We start from the raw sequence: 5557 nt of genomic DNA on the forward strand, positions 1-5557 counted from the left end.
GAGAATTCTGCAATGTTATCCATTCGATTTGCTTGATAATGAGCCAATGATTTTGTGTGAATAAAGCACACACTTAAGACCATCATGTAGATATGTCTTTTAGAACCATGGAATACCTGGATAGTCTAGTCAATGGATGAGAAGAGTCACTTACCTCAACTTGATGCATTCAAGGAGTCTGAGTGGTTCAGCGTAGACTTTAAGGTGTGTGAGCCTTAAATTAGCTTCCTTGTGTCACTTGTAGTGCACATAAAATCCAATTGTTGTTAGAAGTTAGCATCATAATAATCATAAACTATTGGAATTGCTGATAGTTTCGGTTTCAACCCAATGTCTCGATGACCAAGGCGAGTATGCCAAGTTTGCCATGTACAAGACACTCTGGAAAACTATCTCGTACGCAACATGTGCTACGGGTTGTGTTGTATGTGTAGTACAATCCAGATGATACACAGAGAATGTGCTTGCCATATTTGTTGCATATGGTAAAGAGAAGTTATTTATCTTTGTTGTCATCATAAGTTTCGCTATGAAAACTATTTTGATGGATACCTCCATAGTTTAGTAGGGTACAAGTTAAACCTGGGAAGCAATAAAGCATCCTGACGTTACTCGAGTACCCACAGGGATAGTAAATATAACTCGAGTTGAGCCAACAAATACCTCATCGCGTGTAGCGATTTTAAAATATCTCATTTCTCTCAATGAGAGTGGAAACATTGGACTTCCCTGAGTATAGAGTTTGTGGTGCATATGTCCACAAGGCACATATTATTTTTCATCGGATTCCGTAGAAATCTATATAGACATGAAGATTCTCAGTATGAAAATCACTGTCAGATATATAGAATACATACAAATGTATTTGTACCAAAGTGTTGATACAATATATTGTGATATACAATATATGATGACAACAATACTTATGTTGTTGTTATAACATTGTAAATAGACATTTATATTGACCACTCAGGAGATTGAAAGACTATTCATAGTCTCCAAACATGTCGGTTGAGGCATATTCAACCATCACATTCCCGTGCCCATAGGGTCCCGTCACAGTTAGTGATGTCGGATTGAAGGTTGAAGTAAGATTCAAACCTTTGCCCTTGAGGTTCATTGTATCCCAGGAATTGCTGATACAGAATAACCAGATGCTGAGATCTGAATCTAATGCCTTATGATATATAAGACACCATTTTTCTGTTAGCGGTATGATTCTGACCAGAGGTGAATCCAGGATTGTACACATTATCCCACGAGACACAAGAGCGATCATGATGTCCATGGCCCAGATAGGGCAATGGTGGCCATTGAGGGCGAATGCCTCAAACTCTATAGACATATGTTACCTCTATGGGTAAACCAGAGATAATTAATTTACAACCAGTAAATTAAAGACCATCATGGTTGATGTTGTAATGAACTTAGCAACATCAATGGGTAGTTCAGGAAGTTATCTTGAAACCATTAGTGTGAATCTCAAATTGCTAAATATGACACCTTGAAGATAATCTCCAAAATGGAGTAGATCTCGTAGCACTAGAGAGTACAATCCGATGAAATCAGTAGATACTCACTCATAATGCCTTATGTCATGACTTAGTAAAATGTGTGGGAGAGCACTTTGTAAAGCAATTATAATGTCAAAATGACAAAATATAGGCTTTAACAGTTGTCATTGATAATCTGCAAAGCAGTAGATCTATATGACTACCTTGTGACTCCAAGCATTAATTTGAAGAAACCACTTTAAATTTTGCATCTGTATTTGCAAGAAATTGAAAATCTCAATTGCAAATAGATGTATTAATCTCGACATGTGTTAAACATGGACATATATACATCATAGAAATATCCCGGAATACGTTGTACTCAACGGAGAAACAGTACTGCAGAGGTACTGGATTTATCTTCGCAAGAGATAAAAAAAATCTCAATTGCAAATAGACGTAATTTATCTCGACACGTGGTAAACATGGAAATATATTACATCAACTTAGAATCTGGTTCCAGAAAATACTATAAACTTCAAAAAATCATAGAAATTAATCTGTAACTCCAAATGCAAAGATTTATATATGAATTTTGATCAAAAAATTCAATCTTTCCATCTGTACTGGTTTCGTGCATGTCAGAACAATTTAACCCTGCTGTTTAGATGAAACAAGCTAATGCACTAATATCACCTCTTAATTTGGGTTAGCATTTGAATCCTTATTTCAAATGAACTCAAACCAATCTGTCCTAGTTGCATTAGCCCAAAACACACTCATTTTGCCATGTCATTGCATGCATCATATTGTTGCATATTGCGTTGTGATGATTGTGTTTCGATGTGTTCTCCGTGGTAGGTTCTGCCTCCGAGGATATTCACGAGTATCCAACTGAAGGGCAGTATTCCACTACCACTCTGTCAGGCAAGCAACCCGTTGATCATTTCGATACAAACCCAACTTCTCGCTTCTGCTCTTGCTTACTGCATTAATACAACGCGTTTCAACCTGCTGTGTGTTGCGGTAGTTGAACCCATTTCCTCTGCATGACCTGTCATTGCCACAGTAACTAGATGAAATCCACTAGCATGTGTAGGAGTTGATTGAGCCATGTTTGTGTTTCCTACCATGCTATGCTTGCTATGCTTAGAGTCGTGTCAGGTCTGGCTCATCAGGGTGATGAACTAGAGTGAAAGGTTGTGTCGGTAATGAGAGTGAAGTGTTGAATATGATTTGGTAAAGGTATCGATGAGAGGCCATGTAGGAGTACATGCTGGGTTGTTTCATTGAGACCGTCCTTAAGAACTGAGATCTATATGCGTGATTTAAGATTCAGCTACTACCACACATTTGGATCCTTAATTGACTCTCTCGACTTATTAACCATCCCCGTCCTCTGTCCAGGAGTTGCAAGTAGTTTCTGGTGTTTGTAGTTGCTGGAGGCCGTGTGCAGCGCTGACCTTAAGGGTGGGCTGTGATGCGGTAGGCTCGTGGCCCGGTGTACCGAGTCGCCCGTTTGGTGTCTCGGGAACCCTGCACACATCGTTTGGGGCCGTTGAGGACACCCCGGCCGGATTTCCTTGTGGATGGAACCCGAATAGGCGATAAATCTGGACTAGGGACTTGTGTGTTTAGTCAGGTCGTGGCCGACACCCTTGCTGGGCTTCCGCTTGAAGGTTGCCGAGTACATGTCGTGTAAACGGCGATAAGTGGTGGAAGCGTGTGTGAAGAAGTACACCCCTGCAGGGTATAAAACTATTCGAATAGCCGCGTCCGCGGTAAAGGACTACTTGGTCACTTATGCAGTTCATAGACAAGTTAATGGTTACTACTAAAAGACTCAAGATAAATGTGAGTACCGTGGATGGCTCTCTCGTAAGATGACGAGGGAGGATCCACGGTGGAGTATTGTGATGGTGATTAGTGGACTCGTGTGCGAAAACTATTTTACAAGTGGTGTCTCGTAGGATAGCTTAGCCAAGGGTCAAAGCTGGCTTGCTGCAATAACTCCACTACCTTCTTGAGAATGTGCATGTATAATAGGATCTGTTGTAAGACTTGCTGAGTACCTTTGTACTCATGTTGCTTTAATTACTGTTTTCAGACGACAACACCGCCCCTTCCGATGGGTTCTATGTAGATCTCGACGTTGACGAGTGACTTGCCACCCAGGTGGTGATCTGAGCTTGTGAAGGGCCTATGTAGATAGACAGGCTTCGTCAAACCTTCTTTCTTTCTAGTTGTCTGTACCCAGACAAGTTTGCTTCCGCATGTGCTTGTATGTTTGTATGACTTGAGTGTCGGGTCATGTGACCCCTATCTGTATGAACATGTTATGTATGGCTCTCCGAAGCCTTTAAATAAAGTACCTTGAGTTGTAGAGTTTTGTTGTGATGCCATGTTGTATTTACACATATCGAGCATATTGTGTGTATGATTGAAATGCTTGGTATGTGTGGGATCCGACAATCTAGTTGTTTATCCTTGACAGCCTCTCTTATGGGGAAATGTAGTCTAGTGCTTTCATGAGCCATAGTAGTCCGCTACAGCCCGGTTCACCGGAGTCCTGCTAGCCCAGCACTACTGCTCCGGACACTTGACTGGCCGGCATGTGTTTCACTTCGTTCCTGTGTTTGTCCCTTCGGGGAAATGTCACACTGTGACATCCGGAGTCCTGCCTAGCCTGCTACAGCCCGGGCTTCCGGAGTCCTGTTAGCCCAGTGCTACAGCCCGGCCCGGATTCACACGCTGCTGACCGACATGTTTGATGTTGATTCATGTATGCCTGTCCCCGTAAATTAGTGCCGCTTTGGGTTCACGACTAGCCATGTCGGTCCGGATTCTTTGTCATATGGATGCTAGCGACCCTATCATATACGTGAGCCAAAAGGCGCAAACGGTCCCGGGCCATGGTAAGGCGACACCCGTTGGAATACTGTGCGTGAGGCCGCAAAGTGATATAAGGTGTTACCGGCTAGGTCGATGTGACTTGGAATCGGGGTCCTGACAGCGTTTCAACAGAAAACAGTACTAAAATATGTGTACTGATTTTAGCAGATCTAAAACAGAAATAAATTACTGCTAGAAGTGCTGTTAGGAGATTAATTGGTAATCTGCTAAAACAAATGTGCAAATGAGCAAAACGTGGCATGCTATGCTGGATGCCTAAATTCCCAGCACATGCATATGGCCACGTAAGGCAGCCCCGACCTGGTCAAAGCGAGTAGATAAGGGAGAGCGGCTAGATGAAATAAACAGGTCTAGCAATTCCCGAGTCACTTCGATCCCAAATCCACAGCGGAGACCGGCGGAGAGAAGATCTCCCGCCGCGCTCGTCCTGGAGGAGGAGTCACCGCGGAGGTGGGTGCCGGGCGCAACGCCGTTGTAGGCGCCATCCGCGAGCGCGAGCGCTGCTGCTGCGCGGCCGGAGCGGCTGCTCGACGGCTTACTCTCCAGCGGGACCGCGAGGGCCCCGGGGCGGCGGCGCGCGCCTGTGCGCCGCGAAGGCGGAGGAGTGGTGGGTGTCTGGGACGGTGCGGCAGCTTCGGCATCGACTGCCGCGGCCCAACAGGAGCCGTTCACGCCGGAGCCATAGATGAAGACGAAGGCCCCGGCCGGCACGGACACGAAGGCGAGCGCGTGACAGGCGGCGACCTCGACGACCACGGAGGTCGGAGATGGCAGCGGCGCGGCCTCGTGCTCGTCGTGTCGTCGTCAAGGACGACGATGTCGTTCCCCGGCGCCGCGCTCAACCGTCGCGTGCTCCGCGTTGGGAGCCGCCACCGTCTCGGACTGCAGCAGGCCACTGAGCCATGGTCGCGCGCAGAAGGGCGGTCTTGGCTGCGTGCAAGAGGGCGCGTGGCCGGGCCGCAGGGCGGCCGGCGTAGCGCGGCGCACGGGATCGGGGCGCGGCGCAGCGCGGAGGCCGGCTGGTCGACGTCGCCAAGGCCGTAGGCAGTCCGCTTCAGCGAAGATCCGGGCGGAGCACCGCCATGCTGTGGAGCGCCAAGCCGTTGACGGCCGCCTTCGGGAGCGTCGCCGCTCCACACATCGGGGTCGCC

The sequence above is a fragment of the Triticum aestivum genome, chromosome 1D (assembly GCF_018294505.1).
Source record: "Triticum aestivum cultivar Chinese Spring chromosome 1D, IWGSC CS RefSeq v2.1, whole genome shotgun sequence".
In the NCBI taxonomy this organism is placed as follows: domain Eukaryota; kingdom Viridiplantae; phylum Streptophyta; class Magnoliopsida; order Poales; family Poaceae; genus Triticum; species Triticum aestivum.